Source organism: Apus apus, chromosome Z, assembly GCF_020740795.1.
Source record: "Apus apus isolate bApuApu2 chromosome Z, bApuApu2.pri.cur, whole genome shotgun sequence".
Taxonomy (NCBI): domain Eukaryota; kingdom Metazoa; phylum Chordata; class Aves; order Apodiformes; family Apodidae; genus Apus; species Apus apus.
Genome location: NC_067312.1, coordinates 50,919,055 through 50,941,081, shown reverse-complemented (window position 1 = coordinate 50,941,081; position 22,027 = coordinate 50,919,055). Strand labels below are relative to the sequence as shown.

At 38.6% G+C, this 22,027-nt stretch overlaps 1 long non-coding RNA gene across 1 annotated transcript; it reads left to right on the top strand.

The window, feature by feature from the left end:
• Positions 1 to 351: 351 nt before the first annotated feature.
• LOC127395635 (uncharacterized) lies at positions 352 to 2,624 on the top strand. The gene is made up of 2 exons (XR_007891834.1): positions 352 to 894; positions 1,535 to 2,624. It is a non-coding gene; the product is annotated as an uncharacterized LOC127395635 (long non-coding RNA).
• Positions 2,625 to 22,027: the final 19,403 nt, after the last annotated feature.

Below are 22,027 nucleotides of genomic sequence, written 5' to 3'. Positions count from 1 at the left end.
TGCTGCAGATATCTTGCGTGTTCGCTGCGGGTGTGCTGCGGGTGTGCTGCGGGTCCTGCGGGTGTTCTGTGCTGCGGGTGTGCTGCGGGTGTGCTGCGGGTCCTGCGGGTGTGCTGTGGGTGTGCTGCAGGTCCTGCGGGTGTGCTGCGGGTGTGCTGCGGGTGTGCTGCGGGTCCTGCGGGTGTGCTGTCCTGCGGGTGTGCTGTCCTGCGGGTGTGCTGCGGGTGTGCTGCGGGTCCTGCGGGTGTGCTGCAGCTGTGCTGTCCTGCGGGTGTGCTGTGCTGCGGGTGTGCTGGGACCTTTTTTGGCTTTTCAACACTTAAAGGCAGCTTGCTTTTAAGAAAGATGTAGAGACGCTTTTTATGAATGCCTGTAGTTACAGAACAAAATGCAACAGTTTTCAACTGAAAGAGGGTAGTTTTAGACAGGAAATAAGGGAAGACTTTTTTTATTATGAGGGTTGTGAGACCCTGGAACAGGCTGTTCAGAGAAGCTCCCTGGAGTGTTCAAGGCCAGGCTGGATGTGGCTTTCAGCCACCTGATCTAGTAGAAGATGGCCCTGACTATGGCAGGGAGGTTGGAGTAGATAATCTTTAAAGATCCCTCCCAACCCAAATAATTCTGTGATTCCATGATTCATTTGTGTCAGGTGCAGAGTTTTAACAATAAAACAACCAAAGTTTAAAGCTAATAAATCATACAGTGCATCTCATTCAAGAAGACTGAAAACAGAAGAACAGTATGAGGTAGCAACTCTTTGTTTATATTTTTTTACTCAGGGTTTCCTATGGCATCTCTGTTGAAGAAATCATAAACAGCCAAATCAAAACAACTTGAAGAAAATAAAACAACATCGGTCATCATATACCAGTCACAGTCCTGTGGTTCCTTGAGGTAACAAAATGAATATATGTGTTTGACTAATAGCTGCACCTTTGTGCTGAAGTGCTGCAATCAGGACTATCTCCACAGAACAAAAGTGGGGAGTGTATCTGCCCAGTGTGAGCCTGACCAGCTCAGAGGTATGCTGAGAGCACTGCAAGCAGCGGCTGTGCCGCTTTTGCAGCTGTTGCTCCTCCCTGGCCCCTGTGGCTGAACACCTGTGGCACTGCTAGCAGAGAAGGAAACTTCGGCTTATACACCATTTGTCTCCATGAAAGGCAAAACAAGCCATGGTATCAGACTCTAGAGCTAATTGCCTTGTACAGGATATGGAGATAAAAGAGGAAAGCAAAATTAGTTATGGCTCTTCAGAGACCTGGCTGTACCTGCTCTGAATTGTGACATGAGGAAGCATTTGCTGTTTAGACATGAGCAGAAATTTGCCGTAGCTATGACCTTTTCTTTCCATTCTATTGCATCTTGTGCTGCTGCAACTACCCTTTTCAGAAGTGAACAGGGGGATTTACCTGTGTGCCTGAAGGGGAGTTCACTGAAAAAGGGTGAATGGCATACTGTGGTAGCATGAAAGTAGTGGATTAGATTATGTTTCTTAATTTAGCCTTTGAAATAATCTGCTTTCTCGTCTTTTCAGCCTGCTGGCCAGTCACTCATCTGAGGATTATATTTGGAGTTTAGTTTTTGAGAGCCGGTTCGGATGATCATCAGACTATTACTCCATAGTACTGAATGTTTGACACACGTACACAAATCACTTTTGGCCTTCAATCAGGAAACGTTAGTTCGTATGCCAGAAAGACACCAAAAAACTGTATGGAGCCATAAAAAATCAGCAGGTCTAATTCAAGAGTCTGGCAAATGAACAAGGTGATCATACTGAAGATACATTCTGAAAAGTTACAGCCTGTTCTAAGGGAGATTCACCCACCAAAAAAAAGTTATTTAGTCATTGGTCCATGTTCTCAGATGTTCATTGTAAGATGGACCATTTTCAGAAGTGCTTTTGTAGGGGCACTTCAACAGTTCACTGTGAAAAGCTTTTATGTTGCCCCAAGTAAATGCATGAAAAATAAATTATGTGTCAGCATTGTTAACTATATTTCTAAGCAGACTCATATTCTCCACACCATGAAGAGGAAAGCATTTCTCACATTTGGCAGTTGGCAGTGCTGTGGATTTAAAAAGCATTTTGTAGGAACCTTTTGAACGAAATTTACTGTTCAGGACAAAGGCCAATTCCAAGGACCTTCAGTAAGCAAAACTATACAGAGAACCATTTAGACAGCAGATGTCTGCTATTGAGAGACTAGCCTTTTCTATTTAAGGATTGCCATTCACAAAGACAAATGACCATTAATAGGAATTAATTCCCTTTTTTATGTTTGTTTTGAACAATTACTAGTTTAATATTAAAATATCAGTCATTAAGGTACCTAGTCTTGTGCTAGACAGCAGTAGATAGAGGTAGATCAATCAGCAGAAAGAACAGGAAAGCAAGAACCCACAACACTTTTATGCCTAGGAGTTGAAAATATAACAAAGGGGAAAAAAATGCTTTTTAGGAGGAGCATTGCTAAGCTTGAATATTCTGTAACCCCAGAATCATAAAGGTATAGATGGAATTGTAAAGCTTGTTATTTTTTAATTTTTATATATATATGTATATATTTTAGTTAAGTATCATCCCTCAACTAACTTGGAGCAATAAAGCATGTTATGTATCACTTGTGTGTTGTCTGGTTCACATTAAGGTTCACACTTCTAAAGAAAAGCAAGTGAAAAAAAAACTCCAGGCAGTAGTGCCAGAAAAGAAATCCCATCTCACAGCTACAGAATTTAAAATAGAGTTGACCCTTAAAGCTACATAATTTTAGTTAATTTTATCCTGTCAGTCTAAAGGGAAGTGATAGTTACATGGACTACGTCCTAGTTTCCTGTGCTTGAATTGAAGTGGGAAGGAAAATGAGATATGAGAGTCTTGAATATTCATGAAAAATGTCTTTGAGTTTAGTCCAGAGAATGAGTCATTTTGAGTTATGCTCAAGTCTAGACGTGATAAGAGGTCTGGACTTGCACCCTAAATCTTCAGCTTTCTAAAATAAGAGGTTTTTGTGAAAGTCAGGTGTCTGTGTCTTTAATAACACTGTTACCTCCCTTGAGAGACAGAAAGGTCAGAGAGATCCTAAAGACCAAATTCAGTTCATATGCTTTATCTACTGAAGGATATTAAGCCTAGAAGATTTCTAAATAGTTTTTGCTTTGCAATAAGAGGTCAACAGGCAAGCAGAGTTAGAAATTTCCTGAATTACTCAAAAAACCTGAAAAAATAGAGAAGCTGGTAACTAACAGCTGGGCAAAGGAAGTTCTTGAGGAGACATTAGATAAAAGTCTGCTACCAAAGGTCAGGACACCAGTGGTAGAATATTTAAGGAAATATGAATCCAATCATTACATCTAAAACATTGCCTGTTATCAACAGAAGAATTACACATTGTACTCCAAGCTGCTATAAGCATGGTAACAAAAAATGTATTGTGAGTAAAGACAAGCAGTCATCTGCATACTAATATTTCAGCACAGAACAAATGGTAATGGTAAAGAGTTTACACAGGGAAGAAGAAAAAAATGACCTTATAAAATAAATGAGTATGACTTTTCTAATGTAATCATGTTAAATCTGTCCCTTTTTTGTGTGTAGGAGTAATACTGCTGCAAACAGCAAGAATAGTATGGATTTCAAGTGATCTCTAAACCCAATAGAATTAGCATTGTTACTGAAGACATGTTTACGGATTCTTCCAAATGAAGTGAATCTCTGTTCTCTTCCTCAATTTTTCTCATGGTCAGATTAGCTTCTGGCAGAGTTCTTTATCAGGGAAGCAACTATTCAAAAATGTGGGCTCATCATATTTTTCTTCTCAATTGTTTGTTATGTAGAATAAGTGAACTAAACCCTCTGGTACCAGAACTTGCAGGTTTTTCAGAGGAAAGAGTTAGAAATTGTTGGAGGGAAATGGGGCAGTACGTATCACTGTTCTCCAGAATATGACATTTTACATGAAAGTCTTTATACTTCAGTTCAGCATGCTTATGCTTCAGTACATATTAAAACAATTATTTCCATATTAAGCCTTAATTTCTGTGAAATTCAAGTAAATATGGCAGATAATACAGTGTACTGTTTGGATAGGGCATGAATTTGAACATTGTATGTAAGATTCCTCTCAGGCATCTGAAATTGCATTGAAGATACCACATGGCTATTAATCTAACTTATTTGAGACGTTCAAGATAAATTACCTGCTAGACTTACCTGATTCTGTCTGCTGATTATAAATGAGTCTAAAGGGACCAATTTAGACTTAAATGTCTAGCATTTATATTCTTAAGTGAAAAAATATTAATCTTGTCTCATAACTCAATACATAATAAGATACAATAATCCAATAAATTTATGCAAATAATGCACTTTTAGCAAGCTCTGTAATGATCAACACACAGAGATTATTTGTTTAAAATATGTAAATTTTGAAATTTGAATTTTTGACATTTTTAATTGTTACTTTAATTGGTCTATTCCTAAGTCTCACTTTATGTGAAATACTGCTGCTCTTTCCCCAAAAAAACCCCTCTAGGGCCTGAATTACCAGATCTAGGTCAGATATAACTCATTTTAAATTAATGTGTCAGTATGTGTGAGATCAAATGGCTACACTCATGACCTGCTCTATATTAGGTAAAATAATAATAGTTCACTGAGAGCTACAGTATATTTGCAGTGCTTATGTGCTTATGTTCAAGATAACCATAGTATCTCTGTCCATACAGTATTCTGGAAAATTCTTTGAAGGCTGTCTAAATTAAAACCTCATGAATATAATACATCACTGATACAAATGGCAAATTTTGAGGAAAAAAATAGTTGGAGGGTAAAGATGCCTCTTTGAAAGCCTGGTGACAGGTTGATTTTGTCTAGTATCCAAGCATCATTCATTTACATGATCAATTTACTGGAGTTCATCTAGTAATCAGTAATTTACAGCGGACATTTGTCATGGAGGAGTGTATTAGGAAGCAGAGTCTATCTAATTATCATCGATCTGCTCATTGTATCGCAGCATTGTTTGAAACTCTGAAAAGAGAAATGCTGACTTACTACAGTTCACATAGCAGCTGAAATACCAGGTGTAGTCAGGGAACTGGGGGGGGTCAGCTGCTCCATGGGGGCTGAGGGAGACCCCCAGACCGCTGAAGCAGGAGCATTGCTAGCCAGGGCAGTAGGGTGGTCCAGGGAGCAGCCAGGTGCAGCCTGCAGTCCAATACTATACTATTTTTTAAGCAATTACAAAAAAAAAAGAGAGTAAATTGAATTAACTGGGATCTAACTATAACATTAGGATTGTTATTTACAAATGGAACAGAAAGTGTATTGTCTGGTAAAAGTGAGTTTTAAATCTCTCTGGGATTATAGCTTGAAACTTCTATGAGAAGTACCTCCAAAATACTGACACACATGCCTGTACCTCTGTGTGTTCAGGTTACCTAAAAAGTACACATTACAGGGCAAGCAGTGTCTCCTATCTCGAATGAAGATTTTGAATATATAAAACCAAATAGAAACCAAGAGCCTGTTAACCCACAGAGGTAACATGAGCAAGAGAATTTGCTTCTCCTCCTTGAGTGACTGACTGTTGACATCCTTGGCATTATCTAGTTTGTAACACCATTATGAAACCAGTACAGCAGCTGAAGCCCAAGTTGTCAGAAGCTTAACTGTGTATAAAATCCTGGACAGAAGCAAAACACAGGTTTGTTGACTTAATCTTTGTTATCGATACGAATATGTAATAGGAAGATTCTAGTCTCAGTAACAATTATCAGGAAGAATTTGCATAATTAGTAGCTGGAAAAAAAAAATCAAATACAGGATGCATCACCATGCACTTTTTACATTATTTTTGGAACCTCAGTTTAATTACCTCTGGCACTGTCACAGCTGCTACAGGATTCTTAAATATTTTCACTTAGCAGTTTGCATCTTAATAGATGCTTCCTGTGCACATTCTGTTCTGGATGCAATTTCAGTCTGCTTCTTACTATACAGCCAGCTGTCTCTGTGGACTGGTGTGGAGGACTGTTGAAGGAAAAAAGGCCAAAGCTCTGCTAAATGAGTGCTTCCACCTCACCTTAATGTTCACAAGTAGAGCAGCAGTACAGGGGCTGAACCACTCTTAGAGCCACATTTGTAACATGAGCAGCCTGAACACTCTCACTAGGAGGCAGAGGCAATTTTTTCCCCGTTTGTTCATATTAGAGTTGAAAATTTTGAAGATCCATCCCTTGTGACTAGTCATTTCCCAAAGGAAGTGTAGGGATTTTTTGTTATATCCTCTTACTGGAGTTGATGAGGAAACCCAGAAGTTTGAATGTCATTTTCAATGGAAAAACAATAAGAGGGAGGTTAGGTAAATTAAAAGGATGAAGAATGGACTGAAGAAAGGGAAAACATAACCTAAGGAAAGAGAGAAAGAAATAAAAGTAAGGAAACCTGTATATTGAAAATGAAGGCATGAAGGGAGCATTTCTTTATCTTGCATTATTCTGTCAGTCCCTGCATATTGGCACAATCATCATATTTCACTTGTGTCATTGGTATTCTGTAGTTTCCAAAAATAAAGAATTGAACTTGGCTAACTTACAAGAGAAAAGGAAAGTAAAATAGGAGACAAACAGAGCTGCATTATGAGGGAAATTATTTTACTCAGTCAGTGAATGAAGAGAAAGAGTGACAAGGCCTTCATTGCTTTAATGTATGTCTTTTGAGATATATCTATCTGGGAGTTTTGTCTTCAATAGAGGCATTTTCAAGGTGTTGAAAAGGGGAATGTTACTGCTCTCTGTAGTCTAGAAATCATTCATCTGTCTTTTAATGGGAAGATGATGCTACATCATGCTAGAAATATTATATTTTATATATGCCTCAGAATTACAAAAGTTAAACTTCATGTGGAGACTGTCATCATAATACTTGCTGTTCACTTGTTTAATTCAACCTTAGGTATTCCTGCAGTTTCTAATCAGAGCTGATTAGCTAGGGAAAACTTTAAAAAAATAATAAATATTAACTTTCTGAATTACTTGCTTAAAAAAGATTTGTATTTATTTTCAAGGTTAAAAAATATAATACATAACTTGCTGACAGCAATATTTTACCCACAGCTTTTAGCTAGGTTGATCTGTCAGGGACATGACTATCAAATGGAAAAATAATAAGGTCAAGACTGAAGCCATCTTATTTGCAGCATGAGAGCATTTGAAATGTTTTAGCTAAAAAAATATTCTAGCCATAAATGGCATTTATGAATAGCCAAAAAAAAATTGTTAAAAATTTACCAAATAGCCAAAAAATAGCCCCAAAAAAATGTTATTTCATAGACATCTATAGTGGTCACAGCAAAGGAAGAGCCTCAGCTGAGGAGCCCTGATGTTGTTTACTTGCAGTGGCAGAGCTTTGGTCATAGATTCAATTCTTTGTAAGACAAATTACTATTACAAAAATTTTCAATGTCTTGCTGCAGACGTATGAGCGAATAGTTTGAGTGGCCAGAGAGGTTCACTGTGATCATCTATTCTGAACCTCCTGTGGGGATTATTTCTGTTTTTTTGCTGAGGGAGTGTTCATCACAAAACACACAAACAGCCTTGGGTGAATAAGGTAAGAGAACTAATCACTAGGCTATGAAGAATACATATGCATGACATTCAGCACAAGTACAAGCTCTTTCTACCTGTTTGGCCAAGCAGTCACATAATTGTGATCAGTGCAGTTTTGAGGTTAAGCTGGCAGAGGTGGTAATGCTAGAACACTCAAAAGGTACTTCTAGGTGGCTGAAGTGGGTTAATTGGAAATTGTATGATGAATGTGTAATGAAACAGTACCTCAGCTCCCTTGAGGGAATCCAGGGTTCCAGACGACATCCTGACACTATGAGTGCTGCAAAGTTGCATTATTATTCCAAGTACACAGAAGGTTTATTAACTTTAAAAAACAGCAAAACCTATTATTTTTTTAAAAATATTTAAAATTTTACTTGCTTGTCTTGTCTTGTTTCTTTACATCCCTGTCTCAAGTGCTACGGGGTCTTGTCTATTACTCTCTCATGCTAATCTATGTTGCATTTTTTGCTTTGGATAAAAATTAATTTTCCCCACAGGCCAAGACTGACAGACAGCTCTCTCATATTTAATATTTCAAGTGCTATAGCCACTTCTGGGTTGTACAGCTACATGCTATGTGGTGACTTAAGCAAAATTCATTATATTAAGTGTTAAATCTATATTATTTTTTGGCAGAGTATTTTAGAGTTTACTGTATCTGTAGAGATACCTTTCTTAAAAAAATGAAAATTTTACCTCTGTATGAAAACACTCAGGATTTGAAGAATGACTCAACAGGCATAAATTATGTGTCATATCTGGCTGCTGCTTGCCTGTGCCAGATTAGAAAACAATGTTTTTCACCTTATTTGAGAATGAAATAAATTAAAAATTTGACAAGTGGGGTTTTGTTTGTTTGTTTTTTGTTTGTTTGTTTGGTTTTTTTTCAAAAAGGCAACCACTGATTTTCAAGACGGAAATAATTATATAGGGATATTCCTCCCTATATCCCAGTATAGGGATTTAACAGTTGTGACCTACAAGACTTCTGAGCCTTGTAACTACATGTCAGACTTTTTCTTCCATGCATTTGTCCAACTGGTCTTTAAGCATTTATATTTTTTATGTCCATAACATTCTGTATTAACAAATTCTACAGTTTAATATTTATAGTATGAAAAATACTTCCTATGGTTTTTCTTAAATGCTTTGTGTGGTAATATTGTTTGATACTCCCTCAAATTACAATATTAAAATAAGATTTTGTAGGAAAAAAATATTTTAGAAATGCTAAAGGACAAATAATGTGGCATGTATTTTACTTAGCTGCTATTGGAGGAGAATTGTCAAGAAGACAGCTTTTGTCAAAGCACTGTACAAACTTTTTAATATTGTGAGGTGCTTGCATAATAGATTTAAGGCTGCTTTGACCATATAGTATTAAGGGTATTTCCTATATATATGACAAATTCCATAGTTATTCCTCAATCTCTTCTTTTTCTCTCTTTAAGAAAATGAAATAGTAAGATTCTTTTAAAATTATCTTAGTCTTGTGAGAAAAATTGTGATCAGATGTTGAACCTGAATATTCAACAGAGAACCATTGCTTCAGGGTGGTGATCATCAACTCCTGTTGATTTCAATTACTTGCACATTTAAAACACCTTAAAATTTTCATAGAAACATCCTTTAGCTTCCTGATTTCCTCTTCTGAAAGATGTTTTTCTACTACCTTGTTATTAAGCTTTATAAGTATGAAAAGTTGTGTCAGAATACTTTTTGTTTTAAATGAAAAGATGAGCCATTGAATACTCCTAATTTCTAATTTGTCCCTACATGTGCCACCCTTTATCTTGTACCATACCCTAGCAATGTGTTATTGATTTCTGTCAGTTCAATCAATGTTATTATTTTTTGGTTTTTAGAGCAGTAAGAAGCTTCTGATACAGCCATTCAAGTCTTATAGTAAACTTCCTGGTTTTTCTTGCTTGCTGGAATAATTCACTGTTTTCAGTGTTATCTCTTCTAACTGCTATTTTGACAGACCCGTTTTTCCCCCTTAGATTTCATTCTCATAAGAACAAATGCTTTGATTTTGTTGAAGACTTATTTTAGTGTGGTCTGAAAGGTAAAGAAGGAAAGAATTAATATATATATGTCAAAACCAGTGTTACGTTTTTTGGGGACTGGGTTTTGAGTTTTAAATTCTCAGAATTGGCATTCCCGTGGTATACTGCTCTCTAAAACACAAAATGTTTTAATGTGAGATACTGTTAGAGTTAGTGTGCTTTCTTCAGCATTTTTGTTCTACTTCTATGCATTCATTCTAGTATCATTATGTTACAGTTTGAAACAAACAGTTTACTAATCAAATTGTCTACCATAGATCTATGAAAGAAGTTGCTGATACAGTAATGGAAATAACTTGTTTTATTCTTTTATCATTGTATCACATAATTTACTGAAGTGGCAACAATTAATTTGCTAAGGCAGAACCCAAACTAAGGATGTTAAACGATGTGCCAAAAATTACAGAGACAATATATGTCACACATTACAACAACTGCTTGTTTCCATGTCCCCACCTGAATGGATATCTGCAAAGGAGGGAAACCATATTGTCTATCCTGAGAATACTAATACAGAAATCAAAAGGAGGATAGACAGAAACCAGCGTTTTTCAGTTTTTCTGTTAATAATATGACCCATGAAGCTCAGGCCACCAGCAACAACATTTGCTGGTAGACTCAGTATTTGTAAGAGCTTCTGCATGAAGCACTGAACATTATGTGCCATCTGTGGTTCTGTGTCTCTGAAAATTGCAGCCAAGAGATACTCCTCCAACTAAGGAAACAATAAAACTGTTATGACTATATTAATAGTTTTATAGAAGAAGTTGGGGAATACTTTCAGCTGATGGATGCATATGCATCACACCACTGATTTCTTGACCCATCTACTCCTAAATCTAGTTAATGTCTCCTGACTGGTACTTCTTATTTACAGAACAGATACAAATGGTAATGAAAAATCTTGCAGACAATTTGCTTATACAAGGGTTATCTGCAGTCTTCCTAGAAACTACCATAATCAAGAAAGCCTTCATATCATTACCTTTCTGAATAACTAGACTAATTAATTTGTAGTTAATATAAGGTTCAAATTTATAGCTGATCATTTTGTACCTGTGAGAGTTTTAAGGAAGACAGCCTCTATTTTCTGATAGATAAATAAGGTTGAAGGCATTAACCTTTTGCATGAATGTCTATGCCCTGTTCTAAAAGCAGTCCACCCAGCTGTCAAGAGACAAGCATTAGTTTGTCATGACTGTTTAAAAGTAGTAACCAGCTGTGGTGATCCTGTGTGGGAGAACAGAATCACAGAATGATTTGGGTTAGAAGGGACCTTAAAGATCATCTAGTTCCAACCCCCCTGTATGGGCAGGGGCACCTTCCACTAGATAAGGTTGCTCAGAGCCCCATCCAACATGACCTTGAGCACTTCCAGGCATGGGGCATCCACAGCTTCCCTGACAATCTGTGCCAGTGTTTCACCACCCTGACAGTCAATAATTTCTTCCTAAATATCTAGTGTAATGTACCCACTTCCAGCTTAAAACCATTACCCTCATCCTATCAGTCCATGTCCTCATAAAAAGTATCTCCACATCTTTCCTGTAGCCCCTTCAGGTACTGAAAGACCACTATAAAATCTGCCCAGAGCCTTATCTTCCCCAGGCTGAACAAGCCCAAATCTCTCAGCCTGTCTTCACTGGAAAGGTGCTCCAGCACTCTGATTATCTTCATGGCCATCTTCTGGACTTGCTTCAACAGGTCCACGTTCTTCCTGTGCTAAGGGCACCAGAACTGTACACAGTGCTCCAGGTGGAGTCTCACCAGAGCGGAGCAGAGGGGCAGAATCCCCTCCCTGGCCCTGCTGGCCACACTTCTTTTGATGCAGCCCAGGACACAATTGGCTCTCTGGGCTCCAGCTCACACTGGCAGCTCATGTCAAGCTTCTCATCTACTACCACCCCCAAGTCCTTCTCCTCAGGACTGCTCACAATCCATTCTCCCCACAGCCTGTATCTGTTCTTGGGATTGCCTTGATCCAAGTGAAGAACCTTGCACTTGGCCTTGAACTTCATGAGGTTGGCATGGGCCCACCTCTCCAGCCTATCAAGGTCCCTCTGGATGGCATCCCTTCCCTCCAGTGTGTCAATCACACCACACATCTTGGTGTCTTCAGCAGATTTGCTGAGGATACATTCAATCCCACTGTCCATGTTGCTGACAAAGATGTTAAACAGCATTGGTCCCAGAACTGACCTCTGAGGAATTTCACTCATCACTGATCTCCACTTGGACAATGAGTTGTTGACAGCCACAATTTGAGTGCAGCCATCCAGCCGATTCCTTATCCACGGAGTGGTCCATCTGTCAAATCCATGTCTTTCCAATTTAGAGACAAGGATGTTGTGTGGGCCAGTGCAAGACATAACATGGTCTATACTATTCCCCTTTTTTGTGTTACTTCTAATAAGTAGCATTTTAAATGATACTTTACAGAGCCTGGGTGCCTTTCTTACTGGGATCATAAACTGCTCAGCACCTTGTGATGCAAAACATTTGGTGCAGTGAGTAGGTCTGAATAAAAAATACTTTTCTGGAGAACAGATAGTGAGGAAGAGAGAAACTGCATGCCTGACTGGCCCTGCAAACAGCCACATGAGCTGCAAGGCATTTGACTCAGATGATTTTCCCAGTGAATTGGGGAAGTGAGGAGGAATTTTTTGCATGTTCCACCAGTTCCACCACAGTCTACCCCAAGTATTACCATATCTCAGGAAACTTATAAAGTAGGGAAAGGAAAATTTGTACTTGGTTGTTACTGCTATGTTTGAAATGGATCCAAGGATGTGTACAGCTGAAGTGAGCTGCCCCACGTGAACTGCAGGCACAGCAGTGCATGGCAGCCCTTAGGCAGCAGTCACTATGTCATTTATGGTATAAAATAGAAATGAAATGAACCAGTTAAATGTACCAGTACTGTGAACAAACTATTTACAGTAAACTGTAAACCCAGGCAAGTTTGGAACAGTAAATACTGGTTCTATACAGTAGTAAATCATAGAATCATAGAATGATTAGAGTTGGAAGGGACCTAGAAGATCATCGCATTCCAACCTCCCTGCATGGGCAGGGACTCCTCCCCCTAGGTCAGGCTGCTCAGAGCCCCATCCAAGCTGGCCTTGAATGCTTCCAGGGATGGAGCTTCCACGGCTTCCTGGATGTTCTGTTCCAGTGTCTCACCACCCTCACACTAAAGAACTTTCTCCTGATCTCTAATCTAAATCTCTCTTCTTTCAGTTTAAAATCATTACCCCTTGTCCTCTCACTACAAGGCCTTGTAACAAGTCCCTCCCCAGCTTTGCTGTAGGCCCCCTTCAGGTACTGGAAGGCTGCTATGAGCCAGAGCCTTCTCTTCTCCAGACTGAACAACCCCAACTCCCTCAGCCTGTCTTCATGAGAGAGGTGCTCCAGTTCTTGGATCATTTTTGTTGCCCTCCTCTGGATGTGCTCCAACAGGTCCACATCCTTCTTGTGCTGGGGGCTCCAGAGCTGGACGCAGTACTCCAGGTGAGGTCTCACCAGAGCACAGTAGAGGGGCAGAACCACCTCTCTCGATCTGCTGGTCACACTTCATACAGCCTGGGATGCGGTTGGCCCTCTGAGCTGCAATTGGACATTGGTGGCTCATGTCCAGCTTTTCATTCACTAGTATCCCCAGGTCGTTCTCCACAGGGCTGCTCTCTAGCATGTCTTTCCCCAGTCTGTATTCGTATCTTGGGTTACCTTGGCTGAGGTGCAGGACCCTGCACTTAGCCTTGTTGAACCTCACGAGGTTCACGTGGGCCCAGTTCTCCAGATTGTCCACGTCCCTCTGGTATCCTGTCCCTCTGGCATATTAACTGCACCACCCAGCTTGGTATCATCAGCAAACTTGCTCTCAGTGCCACTGTTGATACCATTAATGAAGATATTAAACAGCACTGGACTCAACACTGACCCCTGAGGGACATCACTTGTCACTGTTTTCCATCTGGACTCAGTGCCATTGACCACTACCCTCTGGATGCCACCCTCTAGGCAGTTCCTTATGCACTGAACAGTCCACCCATCAAACCCTTATCTCTCCAGTTTAGAAAGAAGAATGTTGTGGGGGACCATGTCAAAGGCCTCGCAGAAGTCCAGATAGATGACATCCACTACTTTTCCCTCGTTGACTGATATAGTCACACACATGATTTAGAGATAGATTTTCAGTCTAGAAATTGATGAGGCAAGTACGGGGATGACTGTGCATTGTGGCCCTGTCTGGAAATCTCATAGTAATTACGTACTTTAGATTTATTGAGTTATGTGTGGGTGACAACCATGCAGTGAAATGGTTCTAAGATGACATGCGTGTGATTATTCCAAACGGGACTGAAATGAGACTATATTCAATATAAGCACATAACAGTCTTATGAAATAAATGGCTGTTCAATGGTTAATGCAATGTACTGTAATATGGTTTCATTAACATTACTGACTTTTTGATCATCATTCAGTGTATTAATGTTCTTCTGAGGGCAAAAATATTCCTTGTTCTTCACATGACACTGTTGTCAGCCTTTGAATTCCAAGCAGTTCTAAAGATATGAAGGAAAAACCAAATAAGTAGCTTAATGTTTTAAATGTCATATACTTTATGAGAATGATGACATTTATTTCCAAATGAAGTTACTTACCATGCAGAGGCAAAGGGGATTACAGTTCTACTAGAGTGTAAGCACTCAACATAAATTCCAAACTATGATAATTAACTGCTTTTATTTTTCTAGTTTTTATCTATACAAATACTGTTGAGATCATGACATAGACACAATTAAAACAGTGAACCCCTTGGGCTAAAGAGCTAGATTTTAAGCTGGGGTATTAATCCTTGAAAAAATAGCACTGAGTTAGGCTTGTGCCACTCCAGATAGGAACAGTAAATGTCTAAACACCAGTCAGTCAGTCAGCCACTAAGAGAGAAGATGTGTCCAAGAAACGCTTAAATCTGCATCCAGAGGAGCTTGCTACTGTTTCCCACTTCAGCAGTTACTGATAGGAAGAGCCAGTTACAAGATACCAGTCATGTCCATTAAGCTCAGTATGTTTTCAGAACTTGCCAGCTTCCTCAAGGGAAAATATTTTATTCTTCACTGTGAGTGTAAATGAATCCTTAATCATTTGGTAGAACCTATCTGATCCAACAATATTTAATGCATAAAATGTCAAGCCTAAAAGGGAATGCATAACTACAGAAAGATTTAGCATCTCTTAAACAGCTCTCTGTACTTATGATCAGAAAACGTATAGTGTCCTGATAAAATAGGCTCCATCTTAAAAGGTCTGCTCCAAGTGCATACTGTGAGTTTTTGATGAGTTCAAAGCCTGCTACGGTAGCACTTTAGATTATAGGGAGATGAAAAGTTTCATTACAGGCTGCTGATTTTGCTTCTCCACTTTCACAGAGTCTCCTGATGATGCAATCAGCAGTGCTTAGCTGCTCAGCAAGACTCTTCTTGCTGCAATGTTGCCGCATTCCCAGATTTTGCAGGACTGGAGTACTGTAGAATTAGATCCTTTAGCATGATTAACTCTTTCATCAGTCTCAGAGATGACACATGACTTTTTGCCTAAAAATTTCCAGGTAAGAGAAGCACAGGTATACTTATTTTTGTTGGATTGTGACAAAAATGTAGCCTATTTTTATTTCCTGCACAGTAAGACCAATTCTAGCTTTAAAATAAGATATGTAAATGTAAGCAATTAATCATCTGCATAACAATGGTGGAGCAATACCGTCAGTAAATGCAGTTTGCTAGGTGTTTTGAGATTCACAGATGAGAAATTGCATTGCCACAGCTAGCAACTATGATTTCTATTTAAGTGTATTGAGGTTTGTTTTGTTTATTGGAAAAATAAAATTTATTTTCAGAAAAAAATTATAAAAGGAAAATTACTTGGTTTTAATTAAATAAAAAGTCAAAGATATAGGGGGAGTAAGTGGTTCTAAATAATCTTAAAATATTTTCATTTTTAACTGTCTGTTTGAATCAAAGACTGCAGGGTCAAACTAATAAGAAATTAAAGTCTAACTTGGGATGTCTGATGAAGTGCTCCACTCCTCCCTGCTATTCAGACACCTCGGTTTCTCAACAGCCAGATCTTGAAACACCATTATTCATAGCACAAGATTTTAAAGTAAACATAATCACTCCCATAGTTTAGGAACTGCATCTGTCAGATATAGAATCACAGAATCATAGAGCTGTTTTTGTTGAAAAAGACCTTTAAGATCATCAAGTCCAACTGGTAACCCAGCACTGCCAAATCCACCACTAAACCATGTCCCCAAGCACCACATCTACACTTCTTTTAAATACCTCCATGGATGGTGACTCAACCACTTCCCTGGGCAGCCTGTTCCAGCCTGATACCCCTTTCAATGAAGGAATTTTTCCTAATATCTAATCTAAACCTTCCCTGGTGAAAATTGAGGCTGTTTTCTCTCTTGTCACTTGTTACTTGGGAGAAGAACCTGACCCTCACCTCGCTACAGCCTCATTTCAAACAGTTGAAGAGGACAGTAAGGCCTCCCCTCAGCCTCCTTTTCACCAGGCTAAAAATCCCCAGCTCCCTCAGCTGCTTCTCATAAAACTTGTTCTCTTGACCCTTCACCAGCTTTGTTCCCCTTCTCTGGACATGCTCCAGCACCTCAATGTCCTTTTTGTAGTGAGAGGCCCAGAACTTAACACAGTACTTGAGGTGCAGCCTCAGCAATGCCAAGTACAGGGGCGTACAGTCCCTTTCCTAGTCCTGCTGGCCACACTGCTTCTGGTACAAGCCAGGATGCTGTTGGCCTCCTTGGCCACCTGTGCACACTGCTGGCTCATATTCAGCTGGCTGTTGGCCAACACCTCTTGGTCCTTTTCCTCTGGGCAGCTCTCCAGCCACTCTTCCCCAAGGCTGCAGCGGTGCTTGGGGTTGTTGAGACCCAAGTGCAGGACCCAGCACTTGGCCTTGTTGAACTTCATGCAATTGACTTTGTCCCATTGATCCAGCCTGTCCAGTTCTCTCTGTAGAGCCTTCCTACCCTCAAGCAGATCAACAGTCCTGCCCAGCTCAGTGTTTCCCAATTTTCTGAGCGTGCACTCAATCCCCTTACCCAGATCTTTGATAAAGATAATAAAGAAATTTGCCCTCAACACTGAGCCTGGGAACACTACTTGTGACCAGATGCCAGCTGGGTTTAACTCTGTGCAGCACAACTCTTTGGGCCATCCAGCCAGTTTTTTACCCATTTAAAAGTACCCTCATCCAAGCCACGAGCAGCCAGTGTCTCCAGGAGAATCTTGTGAGAAACAATGTCAAAGGCTTTACTGGAGTCAAGGTAAGCAACACCCACAGCCTTTCCCTCATCCACTGAGCGTGTCACTTTGTCAAAGAAGGAGATCAGGTTAGTCAAGCAGGGCCTGCCTTTCATGAACCCATACTGACTAGGTGTGATTGTCTTGTCCTGTAGTTGCTGTGTGATGGAAAGCAAGATGATCTCCAAACCCTTAGTGGCACTGAGGTCAGACTAACAGGCATGTAGTTTCCTGTGCTGCTGTTAAAGGATGGACAGATGACAGTACTAACCTTGTAAATAGTCATAACCTGAGAGGCCCCTGATTATAAGTCAACATCCAAAGTGAGTTATATACAGTGGTTGTTCAGTAGCATAAATAAATAAACTGAATTGTATTATATATTTTTTTGTAAATGGTAACTGTCACACCTGGTGTACTAGTAGGAGCCTTAAACTGATGGAAACCTATAGAGGGTGAAGACAAGTTTAGAAGAAGGGAACCTTGCATGCATGCTACCATTATTATTGCTATGCCAATACCAATAACTAGTTATCTTTAAAGACCTTTTAGTTTGCCATTGAGTGTAATGGCAACAATCATAATAAAAATCCATACCCTTTCCAAAGATGATCTGGTAGGGTTGGTTAGGTAAATTACTACAGATAAATGTCTGAAGGCATGCCAGTCTCTAAATTTGCCCAGGCAACAAATCAAGACATATGCAGTGCGTCACAAGAGGAGTGAAATCCAATAGGTCAGCTAAGCAGTGTTCCACCATATGGTGATGTTTTCTCAGGGCAGCCTCACCAAGCTTAGATGCCAACTGTACATCTGCTAGATGCTTCTCACTAGGGTTTACTGTTTTCTGAAAAGGTCAGCTTCCTCTAATAACAAAAAGGAGTTAAAGCTCATTGAAGTAAGTTTGTTCATTGAAATATGAGAAACGAAAATGTGAGGTTAGTTATTTGAGAGATCAGGTATTTCTGTAGATGAAAACATTTGCTATTCTTAATACTTTGCTAAAATGTGTCCTGGAAATTCATGACTAAGGAATTTGTCAATAGCTTTCTAGCTTATTTTTCAGTTAGTACACATCATCAAATTTAGCACCTATAAACCCACATTTCTAACACTATCACAAAATTGGTTTGGCAATTTTTAAAAGAAAAACAATGTGTCTATCTAACATTTATCTTACAAAAATAAAAAACTGCAAATGGGCAATTTAATAACCTAATATTTTAAAAAATCTGCAGAACACAATAAAATCTTTCTAACTAAATATATAGAAATAACTGATCCATGGGATATACCTGAACAGATGGATATGGGTAGGCTTACAAATTTAAATATACTCAAGATTCTCAAATTCTTTTGCTATGTGAGGAAATAATGTTACACCACTCTCAAAATCAGGTTACACTTACCTATGATGTACTTCAATATATGTTTCAGTATGTGAGCAGGGGAATTAAGTGGAAGTAAAGGTTCGTTTTTATTTTATTTTATTTTGTAACAGAGTGGTTGAAAAAGTTAACACGTAAGTACTGCCATCTGCAAATGATACTAGCTATCATTAATTGAACTTTTTAATTGCAGTCACCTTTTTTATTCTCAGTTTTCCCTAAAGCATTTTCATTTCTGTCTTGGAAATAACAGCGCTGACATTGGGGTATTTCTTTTTCAAAAGCACAAATAGCAAAGAACTGTCAGAATGAATTTATGGTTTCCATAGCTGAAGTCACCAGTAATCATGTGTAAATATCTGATCTTTTTGGACAAATCTCTAATATATTAGTTTCAGCTGTTTTGTCAGCTGAAAAAGGAATTAATATATTGATGTCAATACTAAAATGTATGCTCAGTTCTGCTGAGATACAACAGAATGGAAAACACCACTACTTTATCCATGGTTACAGTCAAGTGACACTCATGATGACTGTTAAACATTTAATGTCAGCTGCTGCAGAAAGGAGGATGAAAACAGACAATGTACTCGACTGATGCAGTTTCAGGGATTTTTTTTTTTTTTATTGGCATTCAGAGATATGGCTTACTCCTTAATTTTGTACTGGTGTAAAGTGTCTTTACAAGTGTATTTTCCTGTTGCTAATAGGGAGCACACACGTTGTGTCTGTGAAGAGCCACGTTGGTGAAGATCACCATCAGCCTCTCCCAACTTGCTATTTTCATCTGCCAGAATTGCTGGATGAACTTAAAAGTGTACATGGTAAAGACCACCTAGGCAAATCAGCAGCATGGGGGCATTGCTGGGGGACAGGGGAGAAAGATCCAGCTGAACCTTAGTGTTACAATTGCTGATGGGAACATTATTATGTCAGCATGCATAAGCTTCTGCTGCTAAAGCCTGTGCCTAAATGCAGAAATGGCATGGACTGAATTCAGCTTAAACTGGATTATTTCTGGAAAGGTGAAGTGCCTGAATGACACTACTACTAAAGCAGTACAAATTAGTGGCACATGAATTTAAAGTATTTACATGAGCATGTAACAATAAATGAAAAAGACAAAGTCACAAACTGAGTTTCAGTGTGCTGCAGGAGCTGAAATAATGTGGAAAGTAAAGTAAGCTTGGCTACAAAGAAAAATACTGTTCAGCCATATAACAAAGAAAATAACGGAAGAAGCAGAGAAGGCTGAAGTGTTTAGCTGTGTCTATGCTTCTCTCTCCATAGAAAGACAGCTAGAGGTTACTTATGATTACTGCCTGTACAAAACATAGTTTTAACTAAGGGTTAAACAACTGGTAGGAAAACGGAAGAAAGAGCCTTGAAAGAATACAGGCATGAGTCATGTGTATTCCTTTCCACAGTCTGTAAACCTCAGCAATTATTTTCAAGATCTCTTCAAAGAAAAAGGAGAAGTAGGAGAAAAGCACCTTTGATACTTATTTTTAAAAAGATGAAGAGTCACAGGACATTTTCACTTGATGCTGATTCTTGAGAAGATAAAGGAACATATTTTATGTGACCATTTAAAAGCATTTGGACAATAAGGCAATAAGACAGCCTGCATGAATTTGTCAAGAACAAATAATGTCAAATCAGTTGAATTTAATTCTTGATAGAGTGACAATAATAGCATACAAAGTGGGAAACAGCTGTTGTATCTATTGCCTTTTATAAAAAGCTTTACTGCTGTTGCCTTTAACATTTTGTAAAGCAAACTAGTGCAGTTTCCAGATGACACCATAATAGGAAAGGATGCAATTATTCCGAGGGGCAATATGAGAAGTCAGACTTGAAACATTTTTTGGCAAATAGAATATGAATGCCATTCTTTCTTGTTTAGTTCAAACATTAAGCTGAAAAACACCAAACCTTTCTGCCAGCGGTAGGGCTGTTTTTCAGAAACTTGTGGTTTAAATAAATTAACAGCTGTTATTATCATTTGCATGAATGCTTTTTTTAATAAGAACAGACAGTAAATTGCTTTCTGACCCCAGGACACATCTGTGGTGATCCTTTCCTTTTAAAATGTAAAACTGTGGGAATGAGAGTATGTATGAGATTTTACTATGTTTCAGAGAAGGCCCCAGTGACAATGGCATTGAAAGGCTATCAATTGTATGCAGCTGTTATTTTTTTTTATTTTCTATTGTTGTTATGACCTATAATGCTGTAAGTGAAAGCAAAAGCAGAAAACTAAAGAAAAAATGTAAGTTTAGAAGCAGACCTAGAGGATGTTGTTCATAGTAAGGTTGTTCCCTCAATCCTGATGTCCATTTCCTTGCTTTTATCTCACCTTTCTTTTTTAATATTTTAAAATTTTGCCTTAGAACAAAACCAGCAAAAGGGATCTTCCCATGTTGCACCCAACAGTCATGAACAGAAAAGTGTGAAAAAACACAGTATTTTTTCCCAATAATTTGTTTTTTTGGCATATCAAGACTCCCCAAACTAAAGCAGGACCTCTTTACATGCAGAAGCTAACACATTAGGCACTTTCATCCTCAGCACTTTTCATCCATGTCACAATTATTTAAAAAACAAAACAGAAACAGAACTAGTAAGTTAGATTGGATTTTTTTATTTTTACAAGGGCAAGCTCAGTTAAAATCTCAAAGGTTAGCAATAACCACCCTTTCAAAATTACTGTGTTTTAATTTATGAACCTAATAGGATATGGAGGAAACTGTTGGATAATAATTCAAGTGGCTTTAAGGATTAGTGATTTCATCATTTTCTACCTGGAAGGAATAAGTGAAAAAGAACGGCAGCACAGCAGGGAGAAAAACTGCACTCCTCACAAGGTGGCATGGTAAGCAGCTGAGTCAAGACCTCAGTGTCTGATTTGCTGCAGTTAAAATATCTCGAGATTTTGCAACAGTTTATTTGTTTTTCCAATGAAAACTTTATGGTCAGTCACTTTTTTTTTTCCCCCCTCTCTCTACGCTACTATTGCTTTGGTAGAGAAACACACTGGAGTTGTAGATAGTCCAGACATGACAGAAAAATTAAATACCTAATATAGTTATCTATTTTTCGTTTTGTTTTATTTTCTTTTATTTTCCCTTTTAGCTTCTGTTCAGCTTTCTTCATGGCATATTAACATGGGTTAAGCTCACTTGTTTGCTTCTCAGTGTATTGCTTTGTATTTTTTTCCTGAACTTTTCCACACTTCATTTTAATTTTTTTTTTTTTTAATTTAAAGATAAACCTCTTTATAACAAAGCACTCAAATAATAATAAAAAAAAAGTTGATTGAACTATTCTATCTCCTCTAAGCTGAAGGTCATGGGGATACAAGTTCCAGGTGTTCTGCAAAAGGACACTTTGAATATGTATGTGCTACCTACCAAGGCTCAGTGAATCACACCCTCCGTGTGAGCAGAACTGAATATTTTAGCAGCCTTGGGAAAGGGTGAGTAGGAAGACTGTAATCCACAGGAACCAAACTAGGCCCAGGTCTGCACAAGAATCATTTTTTTCAGCATGACTATCCTGACATGTATTCCAAAGAAGAAGCACTTGTCTCTGGAGCCAGATGTCACAGATCTTCCTGAT